This window comes from Anolis carolinensis, chromosome 4, assembly GCF_035594765.1.
Source record: "Anolis carolinensis isolate JA03-04 chromosome 4, rAnoCar3.1.pri, whole genome shotgun sequence".
In the NCBI taxonomy this organism is placed as follows: domain Eukaryota; kingdom Metazoa; phylum Chordata; class Lepidosauria; order Squamata; family Dactyloidae; genus Anolis; species Anolis carolinensis.
The window spans coordinates 73,601,551-73,616,762 of NC_085844.1; the positions used below are offsets into that span (position 1 = coordinate 73,601,551).

At 38.3% G+C, this 15,212-nt stretch overlaps 1 protein-coding gene across 2 annotated transcripts in view; it reads left to right on the plus strand.

Moving 5' to 3' along the window:
* kcng2 (potassium voltage-gated channel modifier subfamily G member 2) overlaps positions 1 to 15,212 on the plus strand; it is a 116,348-nt gene that overhangs the window by 45,478 nt on the left and 55,658 nt on the right. The window contains exon 2 of one of the 2 annotated variants that reach the window (XM_062980613.1): positions 13,512 to 13,543. The exons of the other annotated variant lie outside the window; for it this stretch is intronic. The gene's annotated coding sequence lies outside the window, so the exon portion shown is untranslated. The remainder of the gene's footprint in view (positions 1 to 13,511; positions 13,544 to 15,212) is intronic. 2 annotated transcript variants of the gene reach the window in all.

Consider the following 15,212-nt stretch of genomic DNA (forward strand, 5'->3'; position numbering starts at 1 on the left):
TTTAGCACCAAAAACTGGGAAAACCTATTGACTCGAGTATAAGCCGAGGGTGGGAAATACAGCAGTTTCTGGTAAATTTCAAAAATAAAAATATATACCAATAAAATTACATTAATTGAGGCATCAGTAGGTTAAATGTTTTTGAATATTTACATAAAACTGTAATTTAAGTTAATAATAAGACTTTAATAAGATAAGACTGTCCAACTCTGATTACCTATATACTTGAGTATAAGCCGACCCAAAAATAAGCCGGCCAGGACCCACACTTAAAAAGGGCTGAAAAACTCAACTTATACTCAAGTATATATGATAACTACTTCTGCTTTAAGAGAAATTTTGCAAATTAACCATTTGATGGCTGTTAGATCATAGCAGAAGAGAACCAGGATTCAGGAAGACTGCCAATAATTAGAGATGGTGAAAAAAAATGTGATGTGTTTAGAGTTTCCCCAAGTTTGTGAAACTTAATAATAAATTCAGTGCAAAGAACTTCGGATATTTTAAAAATATGAGGAATAGCAAAACCAATAGTTGGACTCATCTAGTGTTTAGTTTGTAAAAGTGTGAATCCCAATGTTTTCTATCCTGTTTTAGGATGCCTCCCTCCTTCTTACGGGGACAATCTGTTCCTTTTCTAGAAATAGCTGTATGTGTTGAATGTGGTTATTGCACGTATTTGAGAATATCTTTTAGTTTATTTTTGATGGGAACTTATCAGAATTTCCAAATTTCTTTCTAAATTTGACAGGGAAAATTGCGAGCTTTTAAAAAATGAATATAGAAAAAGCAAAACCAACAAGTTTGTAACTTGAAAAAGTAAATTTGTCTTAGGCTTTGGAACATGCTTCTAACCGAATAGTAAAATCTGGATTGCAGTGCCATTTTGTATTTTCCTTGTGGCCAATGGTATTTAATAACCACAGGGTTATCTCCGTTTCTTATTTATCAACTATCCCTTCATGCAAACATGATTTCTTGTTAAAGTATAATCCATTAGATATGGTCAATGGACTTGGGTCCTCCTTTGGGAAAGATCCAACTCAGCATTTGGTTTAGCTGCATTATATAAGGTTTCTTAAATCAAAGAGTTGTTTGTTTTTGTAATAAAAAAAAACCTTTGAAATCCAAAGCCACTGAGCTATGAAGTGCTGTTTGATTTATGAGAAAGTCAGCTGTATATTTTGGTTTTTATACAATTGTGACTGTTGGTATTTCTGTGCAGCTCTACTCAAAATGATTGTACAGGTCCAATGGATGAATATGCATGGAGAACAGCGGGGCAGCACTTGACCTGCAGACTTGTTGTTTCCAATAGTGATTCCCATTTGATGTGAAGAGTCTTCAGGGATTTTGCAGAGATTACAGCTGGAGAAAAGCAAGACCTTGTTTGGAAAACAAGTTCCTTTGAGATTGCAAGGACATACAAACATTGCATTGTGGTGTTATATTTATGAAGCCAATTTCTAGTACGTTCGCGTGGTTTTTCAAATAATGCAGCATGCATTTCAACCACCGAAAGATACTATTGAGTGAAATGAATTGAGATCTGTAGTGCCAAGATTGTATTGTTGCATCAACAAGAAACTATTCAAAAAGCCTCTCCAGATACCAGCGACGTGATTAAGCTTTTTCAATGTGACAGTTATAGCAAATTGCCATAAAACATACAACACCAATTCGAAAAGAGTCTTGTTGGCTCCCAACAGGTATCTAAAATTTTGGCATTGAAGTTTATAGCCGCAAATACTCCAGGTTCTTTGCATCTAAAGTACTATTTTCTCCCATATAAACATCCTTGCTAAGACAGGACTTTTTAACCCTGGGATCAAAACTTTGGAAAACTTTCTCAGCTGCAAATTCAGTCTATGCCTCCAGCCACCAACATTTAGCAAATACTGTTCACTTCTAGAGAAGATAAACTGTGCTCTGAATTTTGAATGGATTCAAAAACACTGTCCCCTCAGCTATTTTTGTTTATAAAATTTTAATTCTTTAAAGTTTTGTTTTGAAACGTTGTTGGTTTAATGTGTATTTGACGTAATTCCTAGCCCCAGAAAAAAGTTGTGGGTTTACTCTGACTACAGTAATTTGTTGTAGGCTGTTTTTGAGAAATGAACAGAAGGACTTGGTAATGGGAACTGAAATGAAAAAGTAGTTTATAAATGTATATATATGTGTGTATGTCAAAGTATGTCTGTCTGTATTGCAAAGGTTGTTGCTAGATGAAGTGGCCCTCTGTGATGTCATTGGATTGGCTGCTTCTAGGTGAAGTGGCCCTCTGATGTCACGGGATTAGCTGTTGCTAGGTGAAGAACTGATGAAGTTAAGTAAACCGCTCTTGTATGTTATCTGTTGCTTTCTTGTCATCTTAGTTCTTCTGAGGAATAACATATTGCAAAAGGTTAGCTTTCACTAGTTAGTGACAGATATATCAAGTTAATCAAGTTTCAATGAATATGACTATTGGAGCCATCATCTCTGTACTATGGTTTGTGTGCAAAGAGGCATGAATAAGAGAATTCGTATAAATGTAACGTAATCATGCTTAAAATAGTAAGCAGTGCATTAAAAATTGAGAAAATTGCAAAAAGGGAGTCTAAACATCTTAAAACTCCAGTTTCAGATTTCTAATGGGAAAGATTGTCTGCTGAATAGGTCTCAGTCACTGACATTGCTGTAGGTTTGTTGTTAAGTTGAATTTGTATGTATGTCAGAATAAGTACATTTTTTAAGCAGCAATGCACATTAAGGGCTTTAAACCACCGGGTAGGCAAAGTCTAAATGGAGCTTGTAATGTGCATCAATGCACCTAAGTGGAAAGCACATTGCATGACCAAACCATTTAAGGGACATGCACTTTGGCAATTGGCATACACACATTGCGGTGGAGTAAGGTAAAAAAAGAAGATTCCTCCATGACCATAAAGCTGTGGATCCTGTGGATTCTGGAATTGGTTGTAAGCCAGCCTCTGCGGTATGTAAAAGCAGCATCTACACCTCGAACCGATTCCAGGGGTTCTGTACATAAATCTACACTGACTTCGGTTGGTTCCGAACTAGAATAGCAGAAACTGTTTTCACTGTGAGGATTGTTGGATTGACTTCCATGGAACCTATTCCAGGCCCGGATGGTGATTATACAAAATACAAAGACTGACCTTAAACTAGTGCCAGGATGACAGTATCCACAGCTTGACAGCTGCAAAGTGGGGCACTTTGGGTATTTATTTATTGTGTCAGAAGCAAATTGGGGGTACAGTTATAATGTATTTTTAAAAGCACAAAGTTAGAAAACTTGACATTATACTAGATTTGCTTTGACCAGAAGCTGGCCACTTGGAGTGTTTCTAGTGTCGCTGTGAGAAGGTCCTCCATTGTGCACGTGGCAGGGCTCAGGCTGCATTGTAGTAAGTGATCTGTGGTTTGCTCTTTTCCAAACTCGCATGTTGTGGACTCCACTTTGTAGCCCCATTTCTTAAGTTTGGCTCTGCATCTGGTGGTGCCAGAGCTCAATCTGTTCAGCGCCTTCCAGGTTGCCCAGTCTTCTGTGTGCCCAGGAAGGAGTTTCTCATCTGGTATCAGCCACTGATTGAGGTTCCGAGTTTTAACCTGCCACTTTTGGACTCTTGCTTGCTAAGGGGTTCTTGCGAGTATCTCTGTAGGTCTTAGAAAGCTGTTTCTTGATTTAAGGCATTGGCATGATGGCTGATATCCGAACAGAGGATGGGCCGGAGATGTCATTGCCTTGGTTCTTTCATTATTGGCTGTTGCTTCCCAGTGAATGTCAGGTGGTGCAATACCAGCTAAACAGTATACTTTCTCCAGAGGCATAGGGCATAGACACCCTGTGATAATGTAGCATGTCTCATTAAGAGCCACATCCACTGGTTTAACATGGTGAGATGTATTCCACACTGGGCATGCATATTCAGCAGCAGAGTGGCAAAGTGCAAGAGCAGATGGGTATCTGGTTGTGATCTCCAGGTTGTGCCAGTCAGCTTTCGTATGATATTATTTCTAGCATCCACTTTTTGCTTGATATTCAAACAGTGCTTCTTATAAGTCAGAATACAGTCCTGAGTAACTTCCAAGTATTTTGCTGTGCTGCAGTGCTCCAGTGGGATACCTTCCCAGGTAATCCTCAGACTCGAGATGCTTGTCTATTCTTAAGATGAAAAGCGCGCATCTACGTTTTGGATGGATTAGGGATCAACTGGTTTTTGCTGTAATAGTCAGTTAGAGCACCTAAAGCTTTGGCACTCTGGGTGTCTGCACAGCAATTCACATTCTGTAGAATGATGTGATTTATATTAGCATGTGCTGATGTGCATTACTGGCTCTATTTCTGCCTATCTCCTGAATTTGCTGATCTCAGTTTAAAAGGCTTAAAGCCCACTACAGCCTGCTTTTGTAGCTGCCACACTTTGAAGCTGACCCCAAGTTGCATTAGATGGTGAGTGTAGATGGAGTAAGTAAGTAAGTAAGTAAGTAAGTAAAAGTTTATTTGTATACCGCCCTCTCTCCCGAAAGGGACTCAGGGCGGTTTCTAATGTAAAATCAGCATAAAACATTGTACAATAAAACACTGAAAACACTATAAAACGCTATAAGAATTAAAAACAAAAACAAAACATAACAATTGACTAAAACAATCACATAAACAGAAGGAATATAATCACTCAAATAACATATGAATCTGAAAAGAAAAAAAACCCACTGGGATGGAGGAGAGGATGGCCTGGAGGGACCACTAGAACTAAAATACAAGGTTATATTCTAAAATGCTTTGGGGCAGAGGAATAAAGTGCAGTGTTTCAAGTCAAAGAGATGGCCTGTGCAACTACTATAGCTATGGGCTTGGTTATCCAAAGGTGCAGCGGAAAAGCTAGGTTTTAAGCAGCTTTTTGAAGGAAGCCAGGGTGGGTGCTTGCCGGATCTCCGGAAGGGAATTCCAGATCCGGGGAGCAACAATAGAAAAGGCACTATCTGGTCAGTGTAAACTTCTCCAAAGTTTGAGAATTTCTGAGAAGCATTACAGGATCACTTCATGTGAAACCTAAACATCAGCACAGAATTGGGATTTTTATAATCTGTTAAACTGTTATGTTTCTATTGTCGAAGGCATTCATGGCCGGAATCACAGGGTTGTTGTATTTTCTGGGCTGTATGGCCAGGTTTCAGAAGCATTCTCTCCTGATGTTTCACCCACATCTATGGCAGACATCCTCAGAAGTTGTGAGGTATATACCTCACAACCTCTGAGGATGCCTGCCATAGAAGTGGGTAAAACGTCAGGAGAGAATGCTTCTGGAACATGCCATACAGCCTGGAAAACACAACAATCCTGTTATGTTTCTGCTGTAATGATTGGATTGATTGAGAAGAACATTACCAATAACTCAAAACTTGAAGATGTAATTTATTATTCCAGTGGCTGTTTTCCCCCAAGGGACTGGTAATGTGGTTGTCTGTTATATCTGCAAAAGTTAAACAACACCATATTTAATTAGACTCAGTTTTGAATTACATGTCTCTGCATGTGGGTTTGTTTGCAGTAAATAATCTCTTTTCTAATGAACCATCTATTTATATGTCTACAGTGTGCATATGTATGCACTGCGCATTTATAAGCAGCTATATGTGAAAGTAGGCAGAGTCTAATTGACTGCAAGTAAAATAAATCTGCATTTCTTACATGAGAAAGTAGGACTGCTACTTATTTAGAATATTTAAAAAGTTTTCATAGATGTGTTTTCTGCAGTAAGAGATAATAAGGAATCTTACTGTTATCGTTTATAAGGAAGGGAATGCACAATATCATATCAGTGAACAAGCAGAAAAAGTAACAGTATTGCTGGGAATGTATTGTGAATTATTTTTCTGGCCCTTGCAAATGATGTTCACAGAGCCTGCTCAATCCGATCCTCACAGAATTATCATAAAATATATGTCACCAGGATTATTGTTCACTTCCTAGCAAAAATGCCTTCTTCCCTTGCCAAAACATGTTTTCATCTCAGCTTCTTACAACAGAGTATCTAATTGAAAAACATGTTATCAAAAGACTGTTTGTCAAATGATATTGTTTACTACATTTCATTTTTTTAAAAGTGCATAGATTGTTTTTTATCTAGGATTTCATTTTTGGAGTTCTATCTGAAAGGGTTTGAATCTCTTCCAGTGACTCACTCTGTTCAGCATCTGCTGCTGAAAAATTAAGATGAGAGCATTTCTGTTTCTTTGCAGAGATTTCTGGCTTCGAGAATATTTTAAATCTATTCTACATAATTGCTGAGACAGTGTGGTGTATGAATTGGAGCATTGGGCAGTGGTTCTGGAGACCAGAGTTCATTTCCTGCCCAGCCATGAAACCCTCTGGGTGACTTGGGCCAGTCATGTACTTTCAACCCCAGAAACCCCTCTTAGGATCATCATATGTCAGAAAGACTTGAAGGCACACAACAAATAACTGTATCTAATTGGGCATCATTTGAAAGGATGAGAGCTAGGAAACTCTGATGGCATGTTTTGATAGTGTTTCTTGTAGGCTTGGGCCCGAATCAGTTTGAACGAAAAAATTTGTAATATTTGGTAATCCGTTTTGTATAATCTCTGAAAACAGAACAGGAAGGAGAGAACTGAGAAGCTGATCAAAATGTTTTAAGAGAGCCGGATTTTATTAGCTACTGGGGAGGATGGAGCTAAGTCTGCAATATACCTGAAGTAGGGGTCTGCCGTGAGGCTCCTAGAGAAGATGGATTATTGCAGCATCTTTTTCTCCCTCCCCGGTAACAACAGCATGCGTCTATTTCTTTTTTAAAAGTTTCCTAGGTTCCACCTCTAGAGAGGGTCCTACTGGGAACTCGCTTTCCCAGCAGCACTTGCATGGGACAGGCATTGAAAAGCCTCTGAGTTCTTCTCAGAGCATGATGGGAGTTGAAGTTTTTCTCTCACTTTGTTTCTCAGCCAATAAAAAGCCTGGTTGTGTCCAGAATAAACACAATCAGTGACTACAATTCCCAGAACTCTCTCTTACCGTTTGTCTTATTTTAAAAAGTGATGGTAAAAACTTACAATAATTCTAAAAAAATCAATAGATTGTTGAATTGTTTTGAAACTTGGAAAGCCTGCAGTTGTAAATGGGGTCTTATTTTAAAAAGTGATGGTAAAAACTTACAATAATTCTAAAAAAAATCAATAGATTGGTGAATTGTTTTGAAACTTGGAAAGCCTGCAGTTGTAAATGTACTTCTAAAACAGAAGTAGGTTCCATGCAGATAGGCCTTAAAATGATTGAGGATTTAGCCTTTAAAGTTTCCCATTGTAGCCAATGGGCCGAATCTTTGCCGAATGAAAACGGCAACATTCCTCCTGATTCGAGTAACTTCCCAGTAAACAAAATGAGGGGTTAGCCGAAAATGGACCCTGAAAAGAAATGCCTTTTGGCCAAATAGCACACCTCTTCTTTTTTTTCCAATGCATGCCATAGTTTTAATTGAGCTATTTATTTTTCATTATACAAATGTTGATTCAGGGCTAATCTAAACTGGGCAGTTTAGAAGTTAATTGAAGTAACCAATGGAAACATTTCGAAGGGTATCTCAGAAGTATCAGAGACCACAGATCTTTGAGTCTAAGGAATAGGTTTATTAGAACAAAGATGAGCAGATTGATAAGTATCTCTGTTAAATAACAGTGTTGCTCCATTGGGAAATTTATCATTAATCTCGCCCCCTCCCTTTCATATATGCCTGAAGTATTGTATTAAAATAAAGGGATTAAAATTACTCAATCATACAAACAAAAATTGCTGTCTTGCATGGTGTCAAGCCTGATTCCCCACCCCACTGCTGAGTCTAGAAAGTTGGCCACTCCACAAATTATCTAATCCCACTTCTTATATTGTGGGAATGTATTTTAACTTCCTTGGAATACTGATATACATACTGAAAGCAATTTTTCTATGCTGATTCATGCACTAAATAATAAATATCCTTTATTCCTTGCAGGTTTTAAACTGGCTGATGCATAGCTAAATAATGTTCCTCACTCACCAACCATCTTCTATTTGATATTACTGTATTTATCTGTTTAAGAAGCGCCAATATAAGGGAAGGTATTTTACATTATTTTGTCTCTTCTATAAAAACACATATAAGAACTAGCAACTATTTTTGCCTTTAAAAGTAGCTGAAAAGAGCTTTTGTTGGCACGTACTTACTTAGGCGATCCCTCGTTGTCAAGTGCAGTGTCTCGGCGGTGAGTCCGTAGGTGACTGTAGAGCCCTATTCTTGACCCATGTGTTCTTCCTCAGTGAGGACATTGGTTTCCAGGTGGAACACGGTCCTGGTCAGGTTTGGCTTGATGCGCCTTCCTCTTGACACGTTTCTCCCTTTCACCCTCATTCATGCCTCTTCAAATTCCACAGCACTGCTGGTCACAGCTGACCTCCAGCTAGAGCACTCAAGGGCCAGGGCTTCCCAGTTCTCAGTGTCTATGCCACAGTTTTTAAGGTTGGCTTTAAGCCCATCTTTAAATCTCTTTTCCTGCCCACCAACATTACGTTTGCCATTCTTGAGTTGGGAGTACAGTAACTGCTTTGGGAGATGGTGATGGGGCATTCGGACAACGTGGCCAGTCCAACGGAGTTGATGGCGTAGGAGCATCGCTTCAATGCTGGTGGTCTTTGCTTCTTCTAGCACGCTGACATTTGTCTGCCTGTCTTCCCAAGAGATTTGCAGGATTTTCTGGAGACAACACTGATGGAATCATTCCAGGAGTTGATTGTGACGCCTGTAGACCGTCCATGTTTCACAGGCATATAGCAGGGTTGGGAGGACAATAGCTTTAAAACAAGCACCTTGATATCTCTAGAGATGTCCCGATCCTCAAGCAGTCTCTGCTTAATTTGGAAAAATGATGCACTCGCAGATCTCAGGCGGTATTGTATTTCAGTGTGAATTTTGACTTTTGTGGAGAGGTGGCTGCCAAGGTAGCGGAAATGGTCAACATTTTCTAAAATTACACCATTAAGCTAATGAGTTATTGTTTTGAAAATAAGTAGCAACCATTATACTTACATGGCATAACTCAGTGCTTTTCAAGCATTGATGTGACAGACTGGCAATTTCCCCCCAATTTGTCAGCAACTAGCACCATGTTTGTCCTGTGTTATTACAGTATAGACTTTATTTCCAGGGAACCCCTCCATGGCTCAGCATGTTTTCAGCTCACCACTTGGAGTAACTCTGCTATAATATGTGTTTGGAATTGATTAATCCAGTTGCTCATATAGGTATAATTTTTAGCTTTTAATCAGGAAACTTTTAAACCCAAAAGTGGCTTCCTTTGTCATTTTGCATTTTTTAGCCTTTGACTTTAATGCCCTCCCAACATCATGGAAAGGGACTCTTAGGTGTCTTCTAGGTTAACTAGGGCCCCATCTACACTGCCATATAATGCAGTTTTGTAATGCAGTTTAACTGCATTGGACTGCATTATATGGCAGTATAGGATTATATAATCCAGTTCAATGCAGTTGAACTGTATTTTGAAGCTGCATTATATGGCAGTGTAGATGCAGCCTGGGTTAAGGTGTTCAGAATTCTTATCTGATGTGTGACAAGTAACAAGAAATTAAATCGATGTAACTTTGCCTGGCATATGAGGGTAGAAGCAGCACTTGCTGGTAGACTGTCTATATTTATTTATTTATTTATTTATTTATTTATTTACAGCATTTATATTCCGCCCTTCTCACCCCAAAGGGGACTCAGGGCAGATCACATTACACATATAGGCAAACATTCAATGCCTTTTAACATAGAACAAAGAGAAGACAAACATGGCTCCGAGCGGGCCTCAAACTCATGACCTCCTGGTCAGAGTGATTCATTGCAGTGATTCATTGCAGCTGCTCTCCAGCCTGCGCCACAACCAGAACAAACTTTTGAAGCTCCAGGATAAACTTCACCTGCAGAATTTTCAGTGTTTCTCAGACATTAGAAGTCTGGTCAGAGTAGAAGAAGACAAGGTTTAATGTGTTGTCAAAGGCATTCATGGCCGGAACCACTGGGTTGCTGTATGGCCTTGTTCCAGAAGCCTTTCATTTATCCTTGAATCGTGTTTGGGCACTGTGTTTGGTGTAGACTTGTCCACAGCTTCCTTTCGGAAGTATACAGTAGACTCCTGCAGAAATTCGCAAGCAGGTGGACAATTTCAACGGAAAGGAAGAAACCATGAAAATGAACAAAATCTGGCTACCAGTATTTTTTAAAAACTCTGAAATCAGGACAGTAAATAAAGAATAACACTCAGAAAACAGAGGAAATCTGGTCAAGAAACAATCAGAGCCAGCTAACACTGGGATTCCCCCAGGCAGGAAGCAGCCAGGCTTTGAAGCTAAAAGACCATTCAGTGCTAATCAAGGTGGCCAACTGCAACATTCGCACTTGCCTCCAACAGACAAGAGTTCTTTCTCTCACCTTGGACATTCCACAGATATAGAAACCCCACTTGCCTAGTTTCCAACAGACCTCACAACCTCTGAGAAAGTCTGCCATAGATGTGGGCAAAACGTCAGGAGAGAATGCTTCTGGAACATGGCCATACAGCCCAGAAAACTCACAGCAACCCAGATAAGGTTTAGGTTTTTTTTAAAAGAAAAATTAATCAGGAATCAAGAAACTGTATGTGGATCTAAACGGCATGTAATTATTTTCCAAATAAATGTCCAGAATTTTATTTGGAGGCTTTTCTGGGGAAGACCCGAAGATAGGCAGCTTAGGACCTATGAGAAGCTTTTTCTAGAGTTGTGCCTTACCTCAGTAACTCCTTCTAAAGCGTTAAGTCTGATAGTCTTTCACACTGCAGTAGAAGTAGGATCTTTTGATGCATCCTGGCCATTAATGCTGTGCTGGTCTTTTCTGCTTTTAAGAAATATATTTTAATGTGTTTTGCTGTTTCAAAATTTATGCTGATGGACATGTTGAAAGACCTTGCCCTGATAACATAAGATGCGTTTGTAAAGAATAAATTGTTTAGAGATCCGGCAGCTACAAATTTACTGAGAGGAAGAGGAAGAGGGAGATGCAGGTGCCAGGGGCAATGGTTTCATTCTCTCCCATTCCAGTTTATGAAAAGAGTGATTGTTCGATCTCTTCAAATTAAACTGCTGTTTCATGAAAAGTTATGGGTACACCTGGAAGCTCCATTGCTTTGTAGCTTCTGTGTATTTCCAAGAAATTTGTGTTGGATATTAGATTCAAATCGTGCCCTCCTGGGGCTGCCGTTTGTGTCCCTGCTTGCATATTTGCTTCCTTTTTCTATGCATTTACTGAAGAAAGAATTGCATTTACAACTTGCAGACTGATTTAAGAAACAGATACTGACAAAATAAAATTAAATGCATTTCTCATAGCCAATACAACCCTTATGTTAAGAAGCAAAGGCTTACTCTTAAATTATATAAGTGTATTTGGTGGCGAAGTTTAAGACTAGTATTCCTGTTGTCAAGCTGCTTAAATGGCCTAAAGGACTTCAGTTTAGTCTATTAATTTAGCATGAGATGTGTAGATATTGGGACAGAGGGCTGAGAGATTAACAAATGAGGGTATTGTGCTCCAAATAAAAAGTCTACCCTCTACATTAATTTTTCCTTCAGTTATCAATTTGCAGTAACTTCATTCTTCAGCTGAGCATGTAGAAACACAATAAGGCATCTAAATAAAGTAAAGTCATGGAAAGTCTCAACACTAACATTTCGCAGTCATACTAAAACATGGCATATATCCAGGGACGTCTTTCTATGCATGTGTACATTATATATACATTCTGTGTTTCACCCCTGATACATCTTCAACTATGTGTAAAAATGTATTCTCAATTTTGACATATATGCCGTCACCATAAAGGCATTCATTGCTTCACCAGAGAAAAACAAATAAAGTAATTTTGGCTTTTCAAAGTAATATATTTGTAGAATCGCCAAGTGGGCAGGCACTGGAGGTTTTCATGGTGCATTCACTTATTCACAAGTGAATTCATTTATTAACAATTCAAATCATTATACTACAGGAGGGCGAGCTGCACAATATGTTTTTATTTCCTAGTCATAATTATTTAGTTTAGACTATTAATGCATGTGGACAACATTATATTTCAAATTGATATGTGCTTTTGGAAGCTTTTCAACATGCTTTCTAATTGAAATGCATTATTTGGCACTTATTTTTGTCACTACCTGTGAAAGACTTTTACAAAAAATAAATGAATGTATTTTAAAGTGAGCCTCACCTTATTTTTGTCTCTGCTAGCCCTTCTGTCCCTGCAAATTGTCTTACTATATCTTGGTCAGCATTATGGGCTCCTATGAGGATGAGTGGGGTATAAATCAAATTAGTACTAGTATGGAGATATTGTATTTTTATCTATTGCAGGCAGGTTTTTTGGGAACGAGAGAGGACCTTTTTGGTGGTGGCCCCACAACTCTGGAACCCCTTTCCTAGATAGGTACGATTGGCCTTTTGTTCCCAAATTAAAACATTTATGTGGAGCCAGGCCTTCTCAGACAAATGATAACAGGCACTGCCAGATAACTGCTGGTAAAACTTCACAATTGAATGCTTTGTTGGCCCTGAAAGCTGTGGTCTCACCTTGAAAACTGATGTCTTAGGAGCTGCATAATTTTTAATTTCACAAATAACTTCAGTGACCGAAGGTTTGGGATATTTTTAAATGGTATCTGTTGTAAATTTTAACTGTTAAAATTGGGTTATTTTTATATTTGTATATGATGGTTTGTTTGATTATGTATTCTGTGTGCCAATATATTTGTATTCGTATTTAAATTTTGTACGCTGCTTTGAGTCCCACCCATGGGAGAAAAGCAGAATAGAAATGACATAATAATAATAATAATAATAATAATAATAATAATAATAATAATAATAATAATAATAATAATATAGTAATAGTAATAATAATAATAAATGTGTCAGAAGCTAATTGAGAATATGTGCAAGTCACTTCTGGTGTGAGAGAATCATCCGTCTACAGAGACGTTGCCCAAGGGATACCTGGATGTGTTACCATCCTGTGAAAGGCTTCTCTCATGTTCCTGCATGGAAGCTGGATTCGAATTGCCGACCGTCAGATCTTCAGGTCAGCAGTTCAACTGGCACAAGGGTTTAACCCCTTGTGCCACCGCGGCTCACCATGGAGATATTGTGAGAAGACATGATTCTTTAAAAGAGACAATGATGCTTGGTATGATTAGGGTTGTGGAAGATGGCGTGGTTTCGTATGCATCTCATTCATAGGGTTGCCATAAGTCAAAGTTGACTTGATGGTAGTTAACAACTAAGTCATTGTTATAATTGTGGTAGTGTTTATAATCATGTTTAGTTTTGTTGATCACTAGAAAGATCCATAGTCCAAGTAAATAATGTTAATTATTCCAATAATGTTGGAAGTTGGCATTTCTCATTGTGTGATGCATTTCTTTGCAGATTTTACTGAGTCCTGTGAGTTTTATTCCAAAGTAAGTGTATCTGCTACTACATATTGTTCAGATGTCTTATGGACTTTCACATACTGTATTCAGTTTCATTCAACAATAGAGTAGACCCATTCAATCCATTAGAATAAATCTTAGGCCATAGAGATCTATTCATTAACACATTGGCTTTATCAGCATTAAGCAGGAATCTGCTATAACTAGAACCATAGTCACTCCACTGTCAAACCAGATTTCAGGAACCCACTGTAACACTTTAGTATTTATGCTAGGACATCAATTTAAACTAACTGAAGAGTTAGATTGTGAGAAAGAGACTTCTTTTTCGTTTCATGTGAACTGTAAGATAAATGACATAACCAGGAATGCTAGTTTCACATTATAACAATGTGTTGTAATTTGCAAAAGATCAGTCCCTAGAGTTTCGTAACTGAAAACATTAGGCTATAGCTCTTACAGTCCCATCCTAGTACATTTACTAGGAAATACATACTGCTGATCAAACATCAAGTTCCCTGTATATACCATCTGTATTTTACAAGCAAAATGTACTGTGCTTTCTGGCTGTACCTGTTAAAATCATTTCTCAATTATATATGCATCTGACAGTATTGCATGAAATTACTTCTATTTCAAATTCAACTCTTTTGTGCTTGAGAAAATGTAGTGAGAATAACAGAATCACCCCCACACACATACAAAACACATACAGAGAAAAAATCTTGTTCTTGTTGTGTGCCTTCAAGTCATTTCCAACTTGATGGTGCGGTGACCTTGTAACAACCCTACCATGGGGTTTTCTTGGTATGATTTCTTCAGAGGGTGTTGCTTTTTCTTTCTCCTAAAGAGTTTTAACTGATTGAGAATTTAGGACTTCATCCCACAAGCGGGGGAAGGTGGGTGAAATTGTTTTCTTTGTGTGGCGTTTCATGGGGTTCTGTTTTTAAAGAAGATGGCTAATAATAATAATAATAATAATTATTATTATTATTATTATTATTAGGCTCACTTCAAAGGACCAGTCTGAACGCAGATCAAAGATAGCTGCTCTCAAATTCAATCTTTATTGAAGAATACATGACTTTGGAAAAGTCGAGAATGACCTAATGTTTACATACATCTAATTTTATCACTTCTGATGCAACGTAATATCACACGCAAATATCATCATCAAACCCCACCTTCGGGATCACATTTCTACCATGATTTCTATTCCCACACACTACAGCAATTATAATTGTTTATACTTTCAACTCTGAGTTCCCAGGCTCATTTTATCTCCTCCCGCCAGGTGCTTGCAGGGTTGTTTTATGTTATGAAGTCAGATTCAGGGCTTGGAAATTCAGCCCTGGGATCTGGCTCCATGACATGGCGCCCTCGTTTTCTTCGTCCTCCTCTTCGGTTCTTCTTTCATCATAGTTCTGAAACAAATCAAACAATAACTCTATGTGTCCATTTTGTCCAAAGTCCCCATATACTTTTTCAGTAAGCTGCGATGGAATACTGGGTGTATTTTCCCTAAACTTTTTGGCAATGCCAACTGGAAAGTCACTTCATTGATAACACCCTGTATTCTGAATGGTCCAATATATTTGGGGCCCAGTTTTCTTGAAGGTAGCCCCAATTTGATGTTTTGGGTACTTAACCACACTAGATCTCCTTTATTTAATTTATCGCCTTCCACCCTCTTTCT